Source organism: Triturus cristatus, chromosome 2_1, assembly GCF_964204655.1.
Source record: "Triturus cristatus chromosome 2_1, aTriCri1.1, whole genome shotgun sequence".
Classification (NCBI taxonomy): Eukaryota; Metazoa; Chordata; class Amphibia; order Caudata; family Salamandridae; genus Triturus; species Triturus cristatus.
Window position 1 is genome coordinate 1,001,462,259 of NC_140581.1, and position 25,101 is coordinate 1,001,487,359.

Below are 25,101 nucleotides of genomic sequence, written 5' to 3' on the forward strand. Positions count from 1 at the left end.
TTTAGCGGCAGAAAACTGCTGCTAAAGCGTCGATAATGTGCTTGATAATATGCCGCCGAGAATTCCAATAGAAGCCCATGTTGACACCAGAACATGCGCTTCTATGGGAATTCTTAAGGGCATATTATCAAGCCCATTATCGCCGCTTGAGCGGCAGTTTTCTGCCACTAAAGCGGCGATAATTTTAACGCCGTTTCTTGATAATATGCCCCCTGGTCTTCTTGACCGCCGGCAGTCCTCCGTCCCCTGCCCACAGCCCACATGCAGCTGGGTGTGAGCTGTGGAGGATGTTTTAGATACTTTGTTAAAATGCCCATCCCTGACCCTGTTGTTGTACAGGGTGCGCGAGGACTAACTACGGGCTATGCAGCGGGATGAAAGTCTGATTTGCCCAATACTTATTTGTGTGTAACTGAGGTTGCAAGTGGGGTGTGGGGGGGGGGAAGAAGGGGGGGTTCATGGAAAGGCACCTCTCAAAGATTTTTATCATGGCCCTGGATTTTACATTTCTGCGACCAGCCTGCCACTTAACTGTCTACGGTTGGGCCACTCTCGCAGGGTGGCCATGCATTTACTAAAGCTTGTCTTGCCTGCTTCACCAATCCTCAAAAATGACACAAGCTTATGCCTATGGGTGTCTCTGCAGCAACATGATGGTAAAAGTAAACAATCGGGCTGCACTGGGGGTCCAGTGGAGAGCACCCAGAGCGTGTCTAATTCTGTATGCAGACAGACACATTCAGGGAATGAAGGTACTGGCAACCACGTAATGCAATGAAAGCACGGGGCAATGTGCTTACCGACGCCGAATCAAGTAATTCATTAGCCTTTCAGCCTAGGGCCAGACCACCCTGAATATGCCCGAACTCGGAAGCTAAGCAGGGTTGGGCCTGGTTAGTACTTGGATGGGAGACCTACTGGAAATACCAGGTGCTGTAAGCATGAGTTTTTGTTTTGATATTAAATTTAGTTAATCTGCAGAGCTGGCATTCAGCGCTGATGGCTGTATGCAACGAGTTCCTTGTGTTGAACTTGTCACGACTGTGCATGTAAAGGCTACAGGGCACAGCCTCGACTGTAACCAGGGTGAACCCGATGGCCCCTCCTTCAGCTAATTTTTAGCCTAGCAAACTCTTTTATGTGCAAAAAAAAAAAAAAAAATTACCCTGGTACACAAAAAGGCTCAATGGTTAATTGCAATTTGTGCCATAATCCGCAAAAAGGGGGGTAAGGAACACTTCTCATGGATTATGTACAATTGGGTCTCAGTGAATTATGTAAAATTACTATTATGCAAATACATGATTTATGCATTCGTTTTCTGTCTTGATTAATTTGAAAATAAAAAGAAAATACTGACTTAACAGTTTGATTCATGTAAATATTTTAGCGCATGGTCTAGCAAGAGTGGCTTTTTTATAAATCGACTTAATTGCGTTTAGTTGAAACATATAGGTACAGCAGATTGTTACTTGTCTAGTACTTAACGGGGGGAGCCTGCCAGAGGCATCAGTGAAGTAGAGGATGTTATTTAATTAATGTATGCTGTATCACGCCTCCACAAGCGTTATCTGACTGTCTCCCAATTTTTGATTTCATGTATGACCCATGGTGAGAGGAGACAGTACTATAAGACACCGAACAGGACACAAGCGTGCCACTGCATAAGGGCAAAGATGTAGCAGAGCACATCATTGTGTTTGTGGGAAGATTGCCGTCGGAGGTGACCAGACGTCGGCCTCCTGGAACCACAGCTAGAGGTTGGTATCCTAGCGCTCGAGTTGGAGCAACGGCATTGGCAGGCTGCACAGAAAGAGGAGCGGGGGGCGCAAATGGATGACACAGGGTTGGGGGAGCTGCAGGAAGACGGAAGCCTCCCTGGCGGCGTGACGGAAACAAAAAGTGTATTGGTTTGGTTATGGGAACACACCGACAGGGCGGTGTGTAGAAGGAGGGCCACTCACTCTGGGATGCCACACTGCAGGGTGAGTACGCCTGACAAAATCGGGGTAGCAAACGGAGACGGCACTCGCAGCCCAGCCCCCGCCAGACAGAGGGGCACAAAAGAGACTAACAAGGTGGCGAGTTGGGACCTAACTCCGGGGAGAAGCTACCCCCATGCAAAGAGAGCGCAAAGAGAGCGCAAATCCAATCGAAAAAGGAACAGAAACAAAAAGTGTATTGGTTTGGTTATGGGAACACACCGACAGGGCGGTGTGTAGAAGGAGGGCCACTCACTCTGGGATGCCGCACGGCAGGGTGAGTATGCCTGACAAAATCGGGGTAGCAAACGGAGATGGCAATCACAGCCCAGCCCCCGCCAGACAGAGGGGCACAAAAGAGACTAACAAGGTAGCGAGTTGGGGGTAACTCCGGGGAAAGGATACCCCCCCACACGCAAAGGGGGCATGGTAAACAACAAAGAACAGTCTACGAGCTGTCAGGGTGATTTACGACCCTAGGAGATGCAAATGAGCAAGACGAACCAGTGATTTATGGCCAGCCGATGATTTATGGCGGATGATTTATGATGCTCATGCAGAATGATTTATGACAACGAAATGATGACAGATTGTCACAGAATGATTTATGACATACTGATGATTTATGACCCATGATTTATGGCTGCTGAGTTATGATGATCAGGCAGAGTGATTTATGACAACAAAATATTGACCGATTGCGGCAGAATGATTTATGATACACGATGATTTATGACCCATGATTTATGATGTCCAACTGATAATGTGTGACACCCAATTTGTAATAATGTGTGACAATGATTTATGATCCCGGCCCCAAGAAGGTGTCCAGGGGAGTTGTACACGTATGACATATGTAATAAGTAATAAAACTGCGGCCAACAACGACCACCAAATACAACGACTGTTGGCTGTGTTTAGTAATGCAGATGCACTAGTATGGTACGGTTCCTGGAATGGGCATAGTGCGGCCGTTACTAGTATTCACACTGCCCCCATTGCTATGTTAAAACTGCCTATCTAGCACATCTTTGCAGCATTTCCATTACATGCATCAGAAGTGTTTTGCTGCTAAATTCTCTTACCGCACCTCTGGAGCATCTCCCCTGCTCTGTCCTCTACATAAAGGCAACACTATCCAAAGGCCTTAGCATTGTTGGAAGCATGTACCAAACAGTGCTTAATTTGTAAAAGAATAAGTGCTGGTGCTGAAAGTTTTGCTCAAAAGCTGTGTTCGGATCCATTGCCAAATACCAAAGTCTCTAGGTCTTGACTTCAAATCATACCTCATTCATCTACAGCAAGACATTCACTGCCCCTTTATCTCACTTTTTCAGGATCTTTTTTCACCCCCTCCTTTCTTTCTTTGTTACCGTTTTCCATTTTTCTCTTCCTCCTTCTTATCCTGTATGTGTTTTTCACTTTCTTGCTCTGGTAAAAGTATGCTGAGGAAAAATAAGTGCTGGTCCCAAAAAAAGAGTGCCCGTGCCCCCCACCTGCAACCACTGACCCGAGTTAACCACTGCCTACATACTTCCAGAGGTAAGGCAACAGGGCTCTGAAGCCATAGTGCTGGCAGCACTATATAAATGACAATGACACACAATACATAGTTACACAGCTCATAGGTGAGCATGCACAGTGCCCTAGTGTAAGGCATCACAGTGCACAACACTGAGGGAGGATACAGCACGTCCTTATGGTGAGGTTTAATACCTTGTCAAGCAGTAAAAATTATTTTGGGGCGAGACCCTACAGTAAACAAATACCATAACATAGCTGGCTAATTACGGATGTGGATATCAATATTTGTCAATGTGAAAGGGAGCATTAAGAAGTATTTTACAGATGTTTAGTAATTAATATCTGGTAACGGTTTTGAAGGACTTCATGTGCATAGGTTAGAGTTTCCCAAACTGTGGGCTGCAAGCCACTGGCGGGTCGCAAGCCGAATTTTGATGGTTCAGCAAAGTCCAAGCAATAAATAAATATGCCTTTAAATTCTGTGCTTATCTTGTCACATTTGCCAGTGCTTCTAAGACAGAGGTTAAATGTCAGGCAATGTCAGACAAATTGCTACTTATTCTTTCAAAATGGGGACTAGCGTCTACTTTTCTTTCTCTGAATGCAAAGTGAGAGGAGTTTGTAAACTGAATTATGTGACAATCTTGCTAGAGTAAAGGGAGTGTGAAAGGAAAGGCTGTAGGATGTCAGTTTTTTTTTTTTGCAGCACACAACAAATTGTAAATACCTGCACATGAGCTGTACACATTCAGCAGTTAGGAAAGCAAAAATGAATCAGCATTTTTTTGTAATTCTGAAGTTTCCTGGAAAAAGAGATTTAATAGGATCAAAACAAATCACTTTACTTGGTGACGCACAAATGATAAATCATAGAAACACGATTTCCACCCATTATCATTTGTGTGCTTTATAGTTTTATGAGTAAAACTGTATGTCTGTGCAAATTTAGTGGCTATTTAAATGAAAAATGTGCTGTCTTTAAATGACAAAGAACTACCTTACAATGCTTTAGATACATTCAATATCTCCCTGCCTCATCTCCATTAAAGGTAGGTGGGTCGCACAAGTTTGTCACTCTAAAAATTGGGTCATGGTTCTACAAAGTTAGGAAAGCACTGACATAGAAGATTTGAGGTTGGGTATACTCCTTGGTTTCTGGCTTGAGATGTCAATATAAGAATCCCAAGTGCAGAATGCCAGTGCTTGAAAGTGATATAGGTACAGTGTTAGCAGGATAGTAGATATGTTCTGCCTTGGTTGAGGTTAGCATAAGAGATTTCTGGATGCCAGTGAGGTGGTAAGAGCTTGAATATAGGGGGTGAATGTGGAAATTAAAATAAGTTTAGGGTGTCAATTTCATAGAGATCAGGTCATTCAAAGGAGAAAATAAGCTCACCTAAATATGTGTGCCTAAAACAAGTCCATTCTGGACTGTGAAACTTGGAACTGGAGGTATTTACAGAACCTGATGGATACACCAACCCGGTGTATCATATTCTCTGAGTGCGAATAATGCCACCCCAATTCAACTCAACTTGAGATCCTTGCCACATTTTTTTCCACAACAGGTGATAATCCTAAAGACACTCACATTTCAAAAATGCAACAAAAATACTTACTATTAGATAATCCCTTGTTAGAGCTGGAATTACTGATTGGCTGAGGTATTCTCCCAGGCCAGGTAGGACTGACCACTCTAATCAGGGTAGGCTAAGTACACACTAAAAGATAGCCTGTGCTCGCCCTCTGGTAGCTTGGCACAGAGCATACTGCTTGCCACGCGCTCTGCTCTTTTTTAAAAATCATTATTTTAACATTGTAATTGAATTGTGTGTATTTTGGTGATTAATACTAAAAATACCTTGCTCGCAAAACCGTCTCCCTCGTGCTCTCCTGATCACAACCCTAGGCTGCAGCCAATCACACCGAACGGGGGAGAAGGCTGAGGCGGGGAGCGGTTAGAAATGTCACACGCAGCGCGGGAGCGGGCACTTTAGCTTTCGTTCCGCTACCTTGCATATTGCTTGTCATCCGCACTGCTCTTTTTAAAAAATCATTATTTTAACATTGTAATTGAGTTGTGTGTATTTTGGTGATTACTACTAAAAATACCTTGCTCGCAAAACCGGCTCCCTCGCGCTCTCCTGATCACACCCCTAGGCTGCAGCCAATCACACCGAACGGGGGAGAAGGCTGAGGCGGGGAACGGTTAGAAATGTCACACGCAGCACGGGAGCGCCGGCGGCATGCCAGAGGCAAGCCCGTCTGCGCCCGTCCGCGCCAGGACGGGCCCAGGGACCAGTCCCCCTGCACAAATCACCACCTACTCCTCTGAGAAACTAAAAAATCTCCATCAGGTGGACCTCACGCTCTGCCCAGCCATCCACGCACGTCTTAATTACACAGGAATGCTCCAAGCTCGGAGCATACCCCAAGAGCTCCCGTACATTACTTCTCGCCAGGGTCAGATATTGACTCCCACTCATGTCGAAAATACTGCACTACGGATACTCTACCTCAACACTCGCTCTCTCGTCAAACACCAGTTAGATATTCTCCTACTCCTACTGTTGGGTAAACCTGATATCTTCTTTATTACGGAGACATGGCTAAATCTCGACTCCACTCCTAATATACTGGCTGCCCTTCCCCAAAACTATTATATCCTACATGTAAACCGGCAACCAGGGAAAGTGGGTGGTGGAGTAGCTGCCATCATCCACAAAGACCATATATTCACTTCCATGTCTTCCCTAAATCTCCCCGCCGTAGATAACATGATTATTAAGCTCGACTCCAGTGCGGGGCTATTAATCTGCGTCCTGATATACAGACCTCCGCAACATATGCCATCATTCCCCCTCTCTCTGAGTGAGCAGTTGGTCAATCTGGTCACGGACTATGCAAAAATACTTTTAATAAGTGACCTAAACTACTGGTGCAACAACAAACTTGGCGGACCCCATGCCATTGAACTGACAGAACTACTCTCTAACCTTAACTTCACCCACCATATTTCCTCAGCCACACATATCAAAGGTCATATTTTGGACCAGGTGTGGACAACTAATCTCACGGTTTCTACACCCACAATCTCACCGTGTATCTGGTCCGACCACCATTTAATAAAATTCACAGTCTCAATTCCTATTTGTAGTAAGTCCCCTACGATCGAGGGGGGCTTGATCAGGAAATGGAGCACCCTTAATAAACAGGACTTCTTGGATAGTCTAATTAGTTCCACCCCTGTATCCAACCCAGATGTGGATCATTTTGAAGCCAACATCTCAGCGTGGCTATTAGCAGTCAGCAACAAACATGCCCCGCTTAAAAAACTCAAACTCGCCCGCCGCTCTGAAGCTCAGAAATGGTTTTCTTCTGAGCATAGAGCTCAAAAATTAGATCTACGCCAAAAAGAGAGGAAATGGAGACTCACTTATACCCCGGAAGGAAAACATCACTACTTGACAGCCCGCAAAGACTAAAAAAAGCCATTATCTCAGCCAAAGCCACCTATTCCTCAGCAAGAATCACAGAGTCTAATAATAAATCAAAGGATATCTTCGCCATAGTGAACGAGCTATCCAACGCAGAGAGAATTCTCCCCAAGCCCGTTGCGACCCAAGTCTTGTGTGATTCCCTGAATAATTACCTTCTGGAAAAAATTGTCAACATTAAAGCCAGTATTCCTAGCTCTTGTCCAAAGGAGGACTCCTTTGCCCCATGAAATCTAACTCCTACACTCTAGATCATTTTCCCCTCATAGATGCCCAGTCCCTGCAGGTTTTACTGTCCAGGGTGAAATCTGGCTCGCCAAGGGACTGCTGTCCCCCCCATATCCTAAAGGACGTTTTCTCTGTCCTTTCTTTCCCTATCCTGACCTTCCTAAACAAATCCCTATCTCAGGGCAGGGTCCCCAAAGCTTTCAAAGATGCAGTCGTGATCCCCCTCCTAAAGAAACGAGGAACGGACCCCCAGAATCTCTCCAACTACAGGCCCATTTCCTTGCTCCCCTATTTTGCTAAGGTCCATGAAGCTCATGTAGCAACATGTCTGTCTAATTTTATTGAGCAGTCTGACTACTTAGACCCGCATGAGGCAGGGTTCCGCCCTGCTCACTCTACTGAGACAGTAATTCTAGCAGTTTCGGATGCCCTTCGAGGAAATGCTGATAAAGGAATCCCTCAGGCTTTGGTCCTTCTGGACCTCTCGGCCGCGTTCGACACGGTCGATCATGTCATCTTAATGGACCGTGTCGAACAGGCCGGCATCCATGACTCAGCCCTTAGCTGGATTAGGTCCTTCCTTAGCGGCCGCACTCAAGTGGTACGCTTAGCCCCTTTTACTGCACCTAAGCTATCCACGACATGTGGGGTCCCTCAGGGATCCTCACTCTCTCCTTTGTTGTTTAACTTGTATTTGCTACCCCTGATTCAGTCCTTGAAGGAATGAAAAACTACCACTTTTAACTATGCGGATGACCTTCAGTTGATCTTCACGATAGACAACTCCCCTGAATCAATCCTGGAATTCCAGGGCACCATGCTTCACATCCGCCAGTGGATGGACCGAAACCATCTGAAGCTGAACCCCAGCAAGACCGAGCTAGTCTTGAACGGGAATAGCCAAACCCTCTGGGGCGCACATTATTGGCCCACAGAACTTGGCTCTCCCCCACTCCATCCACCTCGGTGAAAAGCCTAGGGGTGATTATTAACAATGACCTATCTTTAAAAACCCAATTAGGCACAGTAGTCTCCACCTGCTTCTTCCAGCTACGCAGGATCAGGAAGATCAGTCGCATGGTTACCCACTCGGCGCTGATTCAGGTTGTGATAACCCTAGTACTATCACACCTGGATTATGCTAACTCTATATACCTGGGCCTACCACTCTTCCTCAGCAAACGCCTCCAGCTAGTCCAGAACCATGCGGGTAGACTGATCCATCAGCAACCTAGATGGCAATCTGCCAGACCCCTGCTAAAAAAACTTCACTGGCTCCCCATCCCCCAACGCACAGCATTCAAGACGGCCGGTATCATTTTTAAGTCTCTTCACGGCCGTAGTCCCAAATTTATCAAACGCCTTCTACCTAGGTACACCCCTTCCCGTAATCATCGCTCTGCCAACCTCCAACTTCTGGCCACCCCGTCTTTTAAGCTACAATGTCAAGGTGGCCACAGGTTTGTGATGCTGGCCCCCAGACTTTGGAACTCCCTTCCGTTAGAAATCTGATCCTGCAACAACCTCCTGAGCTTTAGGAAAATGCTCAAAACGTGTCTGTTTACACAGGCCCTCGTGTAATTCCTCCAAGGTCCCGGCACGCGCTACTGCTAGCGCCATGAAACCTCCCGGTGAACGTGTGCTTTACAAGAAATTAATAACATAACATAACATCTAAAGAGGCAATGTGTAAAGAATTTTGTTTAAAACACACTCTCAGTAACACAATGACTACATCACAATAATACTCCACACAAGGTTAAAAATATAGACTTTATTTTTATGAATATAACAAGATTAGAACGACAAAAATCCAATAAGTAGTACAGGAGTTATTAATTTTTAAAGAACAAACCAAAAACAGTGCTTAGAAGTCAATAGCGCTAAAAGGTCATTTGAGGTTGCGCCAGACCAGGGTAAATCCAAAGTTCAGGCCAACTGCGATGGAGCGCGGGTCTAATACAGCTCCAAACAGGTCCCAATGAACCTCCTCAAGTTGAGCCAAGAATCCCATTTTCTGAGGGGAGAGTCATCAGGAGCAGGCAGAGCACCGTCAGCAATAAACCTGCGGGCGGCAATGCTTGCTTGGTGATGAAACGATGTTGAAGCTGCTCACGCTGATCCTTCGACCGAGTAGCGGAGTTCCAGAGTGAACTGGCCCGTTCGCAGTCGCGAAGAACCAAAAGCTTGCTTTCAAGGGTCCAAAAACCACTTAGAGGATAGAATTATGTCCACTTTCTAAAAGTGGCATTTCTAAAACAGTAATGTTAAATCCACCTTTACCAGTAAGGAGGATTTATCATTACCATTCCAAACATATGAAACATGAAAAAACTACTCCTTTCTGATCAGGAATTACAGTTTAAAAGTGTAATAAGGAACTCCCAATGCTAACCTATGAGAGGAGTAGGTCTCACAGTAGTGAAAAATGAATTGAGCTGTTTGTCACTATCAGGACAAGTAAAACATACAGGTACATGTCCTACCTTTTACCCACATAGCACCCTGCCCTTAGGGCTTCCTAGGGCTTATCTTAGGGGTGATTTATATGTAATAAAAGGGGAGTTTAAGCTTGGCAAGTAGTTTTAAATGACAAGTCCATGTGGCAGCAAACTGGGCATGCAGGCACTGCAATGACAGGCCAGAGATAGGTTTGAAAGGCTACTTTTGTGGGTGGCACAATCAGTGCTGCAGCCTGCTAGTAGCATTTAACTTACAGGCCCTGAGCATATGTGATACCATCTTACAAGGGACTTCAAGTAAATTAAATGTCAGTCAGGAATACACCAATTACACACATGTTTAGGGAAGAAGCACATGCACTTTAGCACTGATCAGCAGTGGTAAAGTGCTCAGAGTTCTAAAGCCAACAAAAAGATACAGCAACATGTGAAGATCAAAAGCAAAATGTTTGGGGGAAGACAATCCTAAGGGCCTAAGGATGACAGGCCTACCACCCCTTCAAAAATATTGGTGGGAAAACTGGTTTTATTTTTATGAAGGGCATTAACAACAGCTTATGACTGAAACCAACCATTACTTTTTTGTCACACAGACAATTCTCAAAATTTCAAAAAGAAAATTCAAAAACAGACAATTTTCAAAACATCAGTCATGGTTGATTATTTTCAACATTTTGACAATACTTTAATATGCCTCTATTTAGTGAAAAATGTGAAAACAGCATAGTTGTATAAATAGCCACGTAGACTAAAATCTTATTGCCTATAATTCATAAGAAACCACACATTGAGAGAATCTGAAAAATAATAGTGTTGTGCTACTTGTATGTTTCAATATTTGCAGCCAAGAAATGTCCATGCAAGAAACTGCTTTATATGTAAATTCCACTGACTCTTGTTACAAGGATAAATATATGTCATCTTGTTAAAAAAGAAACTTGGCGAAACAAGATCTGATTATGTCATCCCTTCAAATATGTTTCTGCTAGACTTTTGATAGAAGTGCCCTTTACCAAGTATTCAAATCCAACTCGGTGACTTCACGGTAAACATTCTAGAATATGCTGAGAAATGGGGCATTATAGTTGAGGAAGATTTGAGGCGTTCTACAGCCTGTATCTGCAAATCCTTGACATTTATGCTTTCATTAATGTAGGAATAAGTTTATTGGTATTGTTAAAGGTAACCCTCCTCCTCAAAAGTAGGCTGGAATTTGAGGTCAATACTGAGTGCCTGATTTAGAGCTGGGGGGATGGGTTACTCTGTCCCAATGTTGATTCCTTTATCGTCGCCAATAGCTGCTTATAATGGCGGGAACCTCTCCCAACCTTCTAAGGCTTAAAAACACCATTGAAATACACATAGAAGGGTTTAAATGTACCATTATTAAAGTCAGATACTCCACATGAGTCCACATAAAAACATTTAATGGGAGAAAGAAAATAAAGTACAATTATGCCCAAACAGTGGATACTGATATGTCCAGCAATGTGGTCCAAAACCAGATATTAAAAGTCTTCCCTGCGGGGTGAGCACTTCGAGCTTCCAGCAGGCTGCAGGAGGACTAGCCCATTGTTTATAGATGTGTAGGAGGTGACAGGTACACTCAGGATGCCCACAGCCAATGACCCTGATCCATCTTCTCCTTTATCGTTGTTTGCCTTCAACAATGTCCTCTGCCTTTCCGCAGTCCTTAAAAAAGTTTTCTTCCCTGTCGTAGGTGATTAACATTTTATACTTTGGAGCAAGGCCGCCTTCACATCTTGGGCATAACCATCTTCTGATTTGACTGGCCATCTTCTATTTCCTCATGTACACAGGGGTCAATTATGGGTACAGTATGGGCCAGATTCACAAACTGCATTGTTAAGTAGGTAAAGTATACTAATGCAGTTCAGAACACAATGTTATTACTCACATAAAGTAAAATGCTTTTCACAAACCCATGGGTGAAGACCTCTGCCTCTTCTGTCTTTTTCTCTGCAGATGTCTCCACCAGCGGTGTATAGTGAACAATCATCCTAAAAAACACAATCAACTAACTTTACACAACAAGCACATAGCACATCCACCTACCTGCCTCCTTTATGAACCTACCCAACACCTGGCACTGGGGAGTCTGATTAATTGAAAATCCACTACATTAGTCAGGCCATCCAAGCATGCACAAACAAGTGACATGCGCATAAGCACAAACTCCATAAACATAGCACATAACAACCTACTGGTACTACATACCAGAAGTAGGAAACATCAGCAGTACTCAATGAGAGACTTAGGCTTGTTATTCCCAGACAAGTGTGGCAATGCATTACCTAAACAACCCACAGACATTAAGCTAGAGTGTAAATTAGACTGGACACAGCACATAGTATGGCGAGTTCATAGCAACGGCAGTCATGCTCTTTGGAGCATTGCTTTCTCACCTGCTGCTATAGCTGTTTGGGGTATCATTCCGCCTACTAAGGAGTGCTTGCATTGCAATGCATGATGGACTATTTTGCATCTTAAAAATACCCTAAATCAAATTGAACTCTTTATCTCGTATATGCCTTGTGTGCAACAAGCAAACATTTTGGGGCAGATTTTCAAGCCCCTTTCGCTGTCGGTACGTCACTTTTTGTGACGCAATGGCAGCGGATTTCTCTGCCCCATAGTTACAAGGACCTCCTGTCCTTGTAAATACGGCCACTTTACACGCAGCACTTTGCATGTAAGGGGCGTTCCATGGGTGTTGCTGTGGGTGTTCCCACGCAACACCCATGGAACCAGACACATTTCCAGATTTATGAGGAATCGTAAACCTGGAAATGCGTCAGTACAGAATGCTACGCACCAAGGCACAGCGAGGAGAAATTTTCATTTCTCCTCGTTTTATTCCTCTTTCAATGCGTGCTGCATTCTACAGCAAGCATTGAAAGAGGAAAATGCCTGTAGTGATTGTTTTCGTGCAGGAAGGTGCCCTTTCCAGCACAAAAACAATCTCCTCATGACGCAGGCATCCTTGCACCATGGTGCAAGGGTGCCTGTGCCGGCACATGGCAGCTGTTTGTGCGCCAGCGCAGGGGAGAGAACAGGAATGCGACATATCATTGTAAATATGTTGCATTCCTGTGCCCTGAAAGTGCCACAGCGTGGCGCAGCCAAAGGGCTTGCGGTGCGGCACTGCGGAACTTTCTTGTGAATCTGCCTCTCTCTGTTTTGTTGGTTTTCCCACTACAGCAAGCTGTGCCCAATCTTTACTCATAAACAAGCTTGGCCCATTGACTTTGCCAAAGCTTGTCTAACCAGCACCAGAAATAAATAGCGCTTTATACCACTTTACTATTCCAGTGCCCAGCACAGCATGCCAGTGCCAGCAATTGAAAAATTCATTGTAAAGGCATTAACGGGAACTTTATATAGGCGTGTAAAGTGCTGCTAAATTACATTGAAACACTGTGCAGGGCCTGCACAGATCTGCCACAGGAGAGCCCGCACCTCGCAGGAAAACACATTCCTGGCATTTTTTGATGAATGTGGTTAATTTTCTGAATTAGGAGTGTTGAAGGAATATGAGAGGAGCTTTTGTTGACCCCTCACTGTTCTCATTTCCTAACACAGGGGGAGATTTATAGAATATTTCGTTGGTGTTTGGCGTGGCACGGTTCTGTTGGGACAGAAAAACGACTTTATAAATGCAAAGGCAGATGAAGGCTGTCGAGTTCTAACCCTTTAAGTGCATGTTTTTTTTTTAAGCATGTGAAATAATTTATTTTTACAAATGCTCTTTTATCATTTTAATTTACCGAACAGAAATGTTTCATGCTTTTGTTTACTTTCTTTCTCAAAACAGAATTCTAGAACAGGATTCCAGAAAGACATTATGCAAGTTCCGATCATTTCGATTTGTTCTTCTGTTCCCTTTAGAGTGATGCGGCATTGGAATTGAATACTATATGCAAAAAAGAATCGAGAACATGTGATATACTGGTTCTAATGTCAGCTTCGAAACTTTACTGAAAAGATGTGTTTATTCCGAGCTTTTTTTTGGGTCTACTATACTGTTCTTTGTTGAGTACTTATGGGCTTTAATTTGTTATGTTCCTGCAGCAATACAAATGTTATCTGCAAGAAAAGATTTCTCTTTGCCACATACCTAAATGGCTGCTGCACTTCCTCAGAAAAAGTTTGAGAATTGAACAATGATATGGTGAAAGCAACTGTTTCAAACCAATTCAATTGCCCTTTTTTCCTTGCGGAGTTGTACAATCCAAGCCATGAGTGAATGAAAAGTGGGCATAGGTCTAGGCTTCATGGAGAAGATCAAGAGCAGGGGCTCATAATAATGTTTTACTACAAGGAGAGTTGAGATAGATGGAAATGTTTTGTTTTTTTAGCTTTTTTTTTTCTTTCACAAATTGTAGATTCCTTGCATCCAAGTGGTTGTGGGAACGTAGGCTTCAGCAGAACTCACGGAGTTTAACTTCGCGGAATTCTAAGGAGTTACAAAAAAGATTCTCTAGAATTCTGTAAAACAGGCTGAAATAAGCACGTTGCGCTGCTCGTGCTATAATTTAACGCTGAAGCTTTTTTCATGCTGAAAAATCAGCATAAAAAGCACTGCATGGCTCACCTGTTGGTTGTAGCTTCTCCAGTTGATTTTTCTGCCACTCAAGTAGATTTTCTTCTCGAGTGGCAGCTTTCTGACAGCTCGCATTAGAGAAATCTCATTGGGTGCCCACCTAGCGACTGAAAATCACTCTAAGGAAGGCCAAATCTTGCTCGCCAACTTGCCGCTGGCAAGCAAGCAATGAGAAAAACTCCACCACGCGTTGGTTGGCAGAAAATGTGCCAAAATTCCAGCAATTCTGCTGACGGATCATAATATATCACCCACCACTAGTGGCAATATCAGGGCTGATGGCTCAGTGAGCTAATTCAGCCACTACAGAAATGAGTGCTTGTATCAATGGACAGCCTCTCCTGGGGTTATGATAATGGTGACTTTCTAAAGACCTTTCTCAGGGAGCTGTTGTACTCCTGCAGCCCACAAACACACTTTCTAGATGTTGGTGGTGCCCATGCCACTCCTTGGAACACCACAAAAGCAAATACAAACATTTTATGGCCCACATCTAGGGGCTTATAGCATACCCTATTTGTCCCAGGCCTGAATCCCCCACCTCTCAATGCAAGGGTATCTTAGCCTTCAGGTTTCCAAAAATTATAAGCAACGCTTGGTGATCCATAATGGCAGTGAATCCTTTTCCGAAGAGAAAAACATTAAAATGTTTCCAGACTTATACCACAGCCAGACTCTCCGTCTCTGGCTGAAAGTAGACATGTTCTGTTTCTGACAGTCTTATACTGGCATAGGCCACAATGTGTCTCTAAGCATTGGTATGACCATTGTGTTAAGCAAGGACTGCCCCTAAGCCCTCCTTGGCTCGCATCAACCATTATTGAGGTATTTAACTTGGGGTGAAAAAAGGCCATTTTAGTTGCGTTCTCAATTTCATGTTTACTGTCTTTAAACTCTGCTCAAATTCCAGAGACCACTGAAATGGTACTTTTCGCTTTGTCAAGTCTCTCAATGGAGCACTCGCTATAGCAAAGTTGCGAATATATTTTGAGCATTAACTGACCTTGCCTCCAAAGTATCACAGCATGGTAACATCTTGGGGAGGGGGGGGGTTGGATGACAGTGCTTGCACCTTGTCTGGGTCTACAGTCATTCCCTCATCAGAGAATATGTGCCCAAAAAACCTGCGTTTGGTTTGCGGCACTCAGAGACCTGAATCAGCGAGTAAGTGGCATACTTGTGTAAGGAGTTTGTTGTGGTCTTCTTGTGTTCTCCCAAAAACCAGTATGTCATTATTGTAATTGAAAGCATGTGCAACAGGTCGGATTACTCAGTGAATAACGTCTTGAAATATCTCAGCAGTTGAAGATACTCTAAAATCAGTCTCTTATATCTGAACAAACCAACATGAGTCGAAAAGGAAGTAATATACCTGCAGTTCTCCTCCAGCTTGAGTTGGTGGTATCCTTTATGCAGGTCAAGATGGGGAAACACTATCAATGCAAATGCACACTGCTCCACTATTGTCCCTTTTTGGTACTAGTGCTATGGGCAAAACTCATGGTGTGGGGCATGTGGAGCGTTCAATGATGTCATGTTTTAAGAGTGCTGCTAACTCTTTCTGTACAGCTTCTTGTAGATGAGAAGCAGCTCTACGGTGTCCCTGAGCAACACGGTGAATGTCTTCATTGATTGAAGCTGTACTTTCGTTTTTTAAAGTTTTTTCAGGCCATGAAACAACAGTGGGAATTGGCTCACGATCTAAGACTGAGCATAGAGGTTGTAGTTGAGGGATATCAGCCGCCTGATCAAGCCCCACTTTTGGCGGCAAGATAGGTGGAAGAATTAGTAAACAGGAGAGGTGTGTTCCCTCACAACCAGGACCACCCCTAAGGTGTCCTGACCTGAAGTGACCCCCCTCCTTTGTAAATCGTCCATATTGCTTTGGAGGATTCTAGCCAATAGGGTTAGGGGTATGCCCCCTCCCCAGAGGGAGTGGACATACAAAAGGTGTATCCACCTTAAAGGTAGGTAGCCCATTGGCTACTACCTTTTAAACCCTGTAACACCCCTAAATTGATTATTTAGGGGCACCTCTGGACCTTAATCCTCAGATTACCGATTACCTATGAAGAAGAGGACAAAGAGCTGTGCAGCAGCAAAGACTGAAGACATAAACTGACTTGGTTCCAGCCCTACCGGCCTGTCTGCAGCCCTCGAAGACCCTGCTAAAGAAAAGTCACTCGTCCCACAGCCCAGTGACCTACAGAAGCCTGGGAGAAATGAGTGCCTTCTAAAAAAGACTCCTGAGCTCCAGTGGACAGCGAACCTGTCCAGAAGAAAACCAAGTTTAAAGGCCAAAGCTCTGTCTGTGTAACTGCAAAGTCGACCACCTCTGTACCGACACCCACGGCCCGAGTCCAGGAGGCCCACCAGTCAAGAAAAGGTTCCCAAGCGATCCTCAGCAAAGGTGCTTCATGGGCTGACGTCTGCCTGACTCCATGTCAACGCCTGCAGCCTCTGCACGCCGATCCCTTCCAACTGCCAATGCACTGGTAAGCTGATTTCCGACACCAAAATACACCACTGCACGCAGAGCCCCTGGGCCTTGGGGAGATCTATTGACAGTGTCCCAATGCTTCAGCATATCCCAGCTTACCTGTGCAGCTGTAGGCTTCTTTCGGCCAGCCTCCTGGCCTGAGCATGCAGCCTTTTTCCAAGTTTGAGATTCCCAATTGGCTTGTATTGGGTGCCTGACACTGTGTTGGCACTCTGCACCCAACCACCCCTGTGCCGCTGAGGGTGTAAGTTTGTTCTGCCTTGTGGCCCCTTCTGTGTTTGCCTTAACCCCCGGAGACTGGGTTACAAAACAATGCTACTTACCTGCAAGCAGTATAACTTCGATTGCCCACTTTCTCCGTTGGATAACATTGACACCAGATCCCAAGTTTGACCACTGCACCCGGCTGCCCCAGTGCCGCTGGTGGTGCAGTGATGTCACTTACCTGAACATTGCCTGGTACTGATTCTTCATCCAAAAGCTCAATTCTGTAAACCGTTCACTTACCTGCCTATTTCTAATTCTGTTTCCTCCCATAGGATAACATTGAACTGATTGAAAAATGCATTGTGTCCACTCTTTACATTGAAAAACAGTGATATTGCAAGATATATTTTACTGCAATAAAGTATCTTTGGTTCTAAGAAATAAATATACAAAACAGTTATATTTCTATAAACCATCTCAGATTTAGTCATTGAGTGTGTGTAATCATTTCTTGCCTTAGTGTGTACAACAAATGCTTAGCACTGCCCTCTGATAAGCTTAACTGCTCGTCCACACTATCACAAAAGAGAGCATTAGTGTTATATACTTGAGCCTGTTTAAAGCCTCTGGGGATCCTTGGACTCTGTGCACACTATACCTTACTTTGGTATAGTATATAAAGAGCCGGCTTCTTACAGTGGCCACCATGATCTGATAGTTAGACACTGCGGATATCCCAAGGACTGCACTATACTAAAAAGATGATCAAAGATTGACCATTAAATGTCACGTATATGGAGCTCGTTACCAGAGAACATAAAACATAAGCGAATCATATCAAGTTTCAGAAAGTTTGTAAAACTGTTTTGTTTGATTTCCTAGTGATGGAGCAAGGTTTTCCTTAAAATGAAAACCAGCTCAGATTAAAACCCCTGGTAAAATTTTCTAACTTTCCTAACAGTGTGCAGTGAAAATCATGCGGTTTTAAAATTAACATGAGGGAAAATAATATTGCACAAGCGCGTAATAGACCCCTGAACTAGGCCGCTAATGCTTGACTAATGAAAATAAAGAGACTACTACTGCTTTAGTGCACTTTATTAACGTTCGCTAGGAAATATAATATGGGTTGCATATAGTTAGATGCAGCCTTGGGAGGGTGCGTAATGAAAAGCTTTATAAAATAAGTAATGATGTTTGTTTTATTCTCTGTAGAAACATGGGTTAAGAGGAAACTGAATTATATAAAATAAGCTGAAATAGCAGAGAGAACGTGGAGGGAAAGCAAAGCCAAGCAACCTTCAAATTTACGTGTGCCTGCCTAAAGTTAAATGTGGAGACGGAGACAATCAGCAAGTGAGGAACGTTTCCTCAGGAAGCGCCCAAGTGGCACAAGAAGTGACAGAAAATTAAACATTTATCGGAGAGAAGGAAGCTGAAGCCTGAATTTTGTATATTTGTATTTCCTGGGGTGGAAGCTTAGTTCATAGATTAACTGAAAACAAAGGCACATTTGGAGAGACTGTTATGCTGAAAGTGGTGTGAGTATACACCCCCTACCTTGACCAATCAAATGTGAAGAAAATCTGTAGATTGTTACATGTGAGGGTTGAACATTTGCGTTTTAGGGTATAATTGAGGTGCCTGATGGGAGGGGTGTTTTAGGCGCAGTTAGTGAACCATTAGGCAGAGATCGTCACTGTCGTCGGTTTGCTGAAGAGGCCTACCTGTTTCCCGATACCTGACTTAGGGGCATATGTATCAAAATCTCCATTTACGATTCTCAAATAGCGATTTTTTGAGAATCGCTATTTGAGAATTGCAAAACGAGATGTATCTAAAAATTCGCAAAACTTTTGCGAATTATTAAAATTCCTTAATTGGGATTAGCAAATTGCGAAATCGCAATTAAGGAATACCTTCCCATTCATTCCTATGGGCCAGGAGGCCCATAGCAATGAATGGGAAGTCTTTCTCAATTTGCGAATCGCAATTTGCTAATCGCAAATTGAGAATATTTTCAAAGGTGCAAGGGTGTCATGATGACACCCTGATGCACCACTGAAATCAGCATGTGTGCGCATATGGCGCACATACATGCCCTAAGGGCATGTATGTACGCCACATGGCACTTTGAAAAATGCCAAAAAGTGCATTTTTCAAAGAAATCGCAAATTACCACCAACTTGAAGTTGGTGGTAATTTGCGATTTCTTAAGGAGAAATCGCACAACTTGGGTGCGTGTTACATAGCATTTAAGGAATCGCAATTTGCGATTTCTTAAATGCTTATGCAAACTTAAGAAATCGCAAAATTAGCGATTCCTTAAGAATGCGATGCTGAAATGCCTCATACATCTTATTTTGCGATTTTGTATTCGCAAACGCTGTTTTTTTGCGATTCACAGTGTTTGCAAATACAAAATCGTTTGATACATATGCCCCCTAGTCTTTGCCCTTTCAAATCTTCTTGAGGGGCCCCTGCTGCTCTCGTGGCCAGTGAGCAGTTTCTTTGTATCCTACTGGGTTAGTATAGATAGAAAACCTGAATTTCCATAATCATTTGCAAATGTATTTTGTCTCTGAACCTTTTCTCTCTTCGCCTTTCCACTCCTTCAATGCACTGTCAAAATGATGTGCATTTGTCTTTTTCTTTGCTAATAATTTACCCTGTGATATTTCATGATTTTTACTGTGTATTGGTACCTGATGGGCATTATTTCACATTATTTAGATAAACATTATAAATATACACATTGAGTCCGTCTTTATTTAGAGTGAGTTTATAGATTATCGCCAATAACTAATCAACTTTTAAAAAGATGTAATCTCTGTCTTATTGAGAAATGCAGGTTTAGAAGGAGATTGGTAAGTTGGGTGCGAACTTTGCATTACACTGAACCCAGAGTGAAGGGACCAGTTGGGTAAATTCAATGGGCCTTGTTATTTGTAAAATGTATTGATCCCTGACCGCTGGATCACTATCTCAAGTTATCTAATGGACACCCTCAACAATGTGCATAGCAACTCGATCTACAGACTGGTATGTCTACCTGACGCCTACAGACAAATACATTTGCAATGTGCATTATATATATATAATAAATAAAACATTAAGGGCATAAATGGGCAACAAATCTATTTGTGAATGCTGGGCTGACGGGTAAGTGGACTCGCTCATCTACTTCCAAAATCGAGTGGCTTTGACCTCATGCCCATAGGTTTGGCTCATAGTGGGTCCTTTCCTTGTTCTGAGGTTGATAAAATGAGTAGGGCTGGATAAACATAAACATATGATATTCAGTGATAAGATGCCACCAAGGTAGATTGCGTGCTTTAAAAAAATGTTATGAAATATGACATAGAACATATTTTATATGGTTCATTTCAACAAGCCTTTTCTGTTCAAGATATTCTGCGAGAAATCAGTTTTATCTGGAATACAGATGCAGTGCTATTCTGTTAGTCATTTTCACTGCGAAAATGCCATATACAGGAATGTATTATTCTGGTTACCTTGTCTTGTTCTCCTCGCTTTCTCAAGACTCTGACCCTGGCAGAAAACATGTACTGTTAGAGACTGAGAGCCACATGTGCCAAGAAATGTAGGCAGGAAGAAGGAATGTGGACCCAAATGAACAAGGCAACAGCAGTGTTCTAATCAGCCCTGGAAACTCTCATCACCTCGTCAAAAAATGAGTGTTCTATTTAGATTTTCTCTAACACCTATTTTACAAGTTGCCTGTTTCCTCCTCGACTTGCACACAGGCCACACTGTGCCTTAAACTCAAACTGGAGAGCAGAATTATCAGGTCAACTACTGATCACAAACAGTAGGTGAGCAGAAGCATAAAGCAGTGATGTTGTCAATTTTGTACTATTGTATCACCAACAGCTGTGTCTCTGTTTACTCCAAGAATTTCTAACTAAAAAGATATATTTCTAATAAGTCGTGACACATTTTCCATTTTAAAATTAACTTCTCAAACAACACTTGGGGCAAGGTGTACGACCCTTTTTAGTGGTCGCAAATGGGAAATCGGCCCGTTTGCGACTGGTAAAAAGGGTTGTGGTATGTACAAACCCTACTTCGTGAGTCGGTAACCTATTACCGACTCGCAAAATAGGGTTTGTGAGTCGCTATTAGGAAGGGGCGTGCAAGGGCATCCTAAAAGCGAGTCGCACTGATATGTACGATTGTTAAGCAACCACAAATACAGTCGCAAAACAATCGCAGTTACCACCTACTTCAAGTAGTCACAAACGGGACCAAGGGACCCCTTCCCCTTTGTGAGTGTATGCGAAAATATTAGTTAAGAGCAGGCAGGACCACTTCCTGCTCTTAAAAAATTTAAAGAAAACGTTTCATTTGTTTCTTTTAAAAGCATCCCGTTTTCCTTTAAGGAAAACGGGCTGAATTTGAAAAAAAGTGGCTTTATTTAAAAAGCAAACACAGACATAGTGGTCTGCTGTCCCCAGCAGCCACCATCCCTGTGATATGTAAGATTCCTAAGGAGTCACAAATTGCGACCTACCTCATTAATATTAATGAGGTGGGTCTTTAGCAACCCCATTAGGAATCGCGTACAGTGTCTGAGACACTATTGTATATTCCATTTTGCGAGTCGCAAATTGTGAGTCACAAAACATCACAATTTGCGACTCACTAAATGGAATGGTCTTACATCTGGCCAATGTTTCTTGAAATATTAAAGCCTTTTTTGGGCATCAATCGATTACAAATAACTACTTGAACTGGCAATAAAGTATATCTTCTATGTCTTTAAATACAACTTCTAGCATGAAGAAGTGAATTTAAGCTTTCATATAGCATAATAGTTCACTGCCTAGGGCTATACCAATTGTTAAAAGCTTTCACGCTTGTCATGAGCCCAAGCCATAGGCACTATAGCTGGAGGCAGAAGAGTTATGATACATGTAATTCTGTAATCCTTGTAAAGAAACCCATCCTATTTATAAACAGTGAAGTATGATGCATCCACTCACCGATTATAAAGAAATTACATCAGAACTCAACTGTAGTAACTTATTGCCTATGCCTGCTGCTATAGCGCTAGCAGCTGAGGGTAAAGGGCAGACATGTTGCTCTTCTTTCTTCTGCTCTGATTTGCTAGCTGTACAGTGACAGGCAGAAAGAGGCTATGCATGGCAACATATTTATTTTTTGCACTCTGTGAGTAACTATAGAAAAGCTAGTATCTTTCTGCATGCTTCTAATGTGCCTTTATTGTAAAAATAACCCACACTAACATGTATTAAACTGCTTCTAATATCTTTTTGCAACAAATATTTATCAGCTTTTTTACATATTTAATTTTGCACTAGAGAATATATTTGTATTCCTCATGTTTGCAAAAATGCACTCCCTTTCATATGAAAGAGCTAAGTACAAAACATTTGGGTGGTATGTGGGAAAGGTGATGGTGTGACCATGTATTATAAGGAATAAAGTACACCCTGCCATACATGATAATGATATTGCAAGTCATTGCTGAGATCCATCAGGCTTGTTTCAGTACCTGAGCTGGTTTAGTTTTCCCCAAGGATTGCAGAATTTGCAAACATGCTCTTTCATCCTCTCTCAATGCTTCTTCTCCCACTCTCTTTTACTCCTTACCACTTCTTCCACATCTTATTCTCACTTTCCCGATTCACTTCTTATTCCCTTTTTCTTTTGTTTAATTTTCATCATTGCCCTTTCTTTATTTCCTCATCAGCAAAAACGGCTATTACAAATTGTTGGTCGTTAGGTCAACCCAGCAAGGTCAAAAGGTGCTTGGTATCACTTTTGCTACCCCTTGCATTTTGGAGAATCAGCGTCCATCAGACTGTATTATATACAGTGCTATGATTCTACAACAAAGAACACTGCAAGCAAAAAGGTTGCTGTGGTCTTCAAATTCAGTGAGACGCTTTATGCAGCATAATATAGTGGTCAGGTGCGCAGTACCCAAAGGGTCAAAAGGGCTTTAGCCCCCCCGCCGTCGTGTGTCTCAGCCCGCGCTGCTGAAACTTGAGCTGCTGTGGGCTCGGCTGAGCAGTGTCTGGAGTCTTTTCTCTGCCACACCCGAGTTTTCACAGGTCTTTAAAAGGCCATTTGCATCCCTTTGGAACTGGTTAATGAGGCTTTGTTTGTTTTGTTCACTTGTTACAGTACCACCTGGGTCCCAACTCTGCCTATTCGCTATTCCTTACATTTGAATTTTATTTTTACTGCCACTGTGGGAGAAGGAATTTAGTGAAAAGGCATCTCATGAGTAGAGATGCCACCTTTCCAAAAGAAAAATACCGACCATTTGTTTAAAGAGTCTGCAAAGGCCTCACCTTGTAACTAAATAGGGCTGTAAATAAAATAGTATGCATTCATTTGTAATACGACTTTTCTGACTTTGTTTCCTTTTGTTTAATTAAACGTAAACTGTAATTTTTGTATTTGTTATGGCTCATTAATGCAGCAACACTAGGTCCTGAAGAACGCTATACCAAATTAATACAGCACGTATTTGAAGTAATTCCCTGTGCTACTCTCTGCAGCTCCTGTACTGTCATTTTGGTGATTTTGCTCACATGATTAAGCCTCCATGTTCAGTATGTCTGGGAGGATGTTATCTTTACATTATATACATGTTCTGGCTATACATGGGCACTTAGCATGTCACATATCCTACATATGATTGATTCATGGGCAGTGTTTGCCCATTTTCCTACGTCTTATAGGTAACCCTACATTAGTGGTCTTTGACTTAGTGGGCGGTCGCCCGTTTTTTTTGGTTGGACTTCACACACCCTTACATGAGTGTGGGCATAAATGGTTTAGTGGGTGGTGGTCACCCATCTCTAGGTTTGTAGTCACACACCTTCCTTGGTGGGATCGTCATATAGGTGGAATTGACCTGTATTCACATTTTTACTTGTTACACTCCCTTACATGAGTGACGGGAATGGGTTTGAGTCCCATTTCTGCTAGTCTTGACGCTCATATGAGGGGTGGGTCAATGGGTGTCAGTCACATTTACACGGTCTACATTATTAACCTTTACATAAGGTATGTCTTAATGGGTCCCAGTCCCATTTCTGCTCGTTTGGCCCTTATTTGCGGGGTGTCAAGATGGGTTTTAATCCCATTTTTACATTTTACACTTCAATTTTTTACATGTTGAACCCCTGGGTGGAGTACCGTTTTCCTGTGTCTACTCTTTTAGTTAGCTATTTAGTTGCTCATGACGTTTTGCAAATATTGTTTTTACATTTCAATTTATTTTAAAGGGGGAGGATGGATGATATTTCTTGTATATATTTTTTCATCCTCTCTGTTTTCTTGCTTGTTCAATCCCCCTCGTGATGTTGTATTTTTCTTGCATCCTTGGGTCCTGGACTATTTTCTTTACTTGTACATTTTTTGTCTATAGTTGTTCCCAAGTAACATTGTTAATTTAGTTTGCATTTAAAAGGAGGGGTATATGTTATATCCTGCCTATTTACTAATGTTTCTCCAATTTTACCTAGCTCCTAGCTGCTCAGCCAGTGTGAGTGCTCTGAGTGGAATGTTGGGGTGATGGAGATGCATGGAATGTTTGCGTGCCTGTGTGGTGTGACAGTTGAAGATGGGCTGAACAGCAGGCAGGCTGCTCCTGGTGGGGCTGCTTTACATGGAAACCATCCTGTAACTCATACTTAATAAAGAAACTACAAAGATACAACTCGGCTACGGCTGGCACATCACAACAGGAATCCATCAAACCCTGTGTACCGTTAGAATCCCCAGGATGTTGAGAAAAAAAACATGCATAGTTGACATGGATACCTTATGTGGAGAAAAAGTTATGGGGGTCTAAACGCAAACTACGCCAAATATAAAAAAAAAAGGCTTAGCACGGATGGGGCAGTGGGGGAAGGGGGGGGGGGTGGCGGGGCCAGGGTGGAAGACCTAGCAGCGAAAGGATAGAAAATTCATTAAAAATGCCTTTTGGATCATGACGGCAGCAATAAAAAAACATTCTATGAAGTAAAGCTTTAAATCTAATTTACCTTGTTATTTTGCTGTTTCGTAGAACTGT

The 25,101-nt window shown here is 43.0% G+C and overlaps 1 pseudogene; it reads left to right on the forward strand.

The window, feature by feature from the left end:
- The first annotated feature begins 833 nt into the window (after window positions 1-833).
- Window positions 834-942, forward strand: LOC146866224 (5S ribosomal RNA; annotated as a pseudogene).
- The last annotated feature ends 24,159 nt before the right edge of the window (window positions 943-25,101 follow it).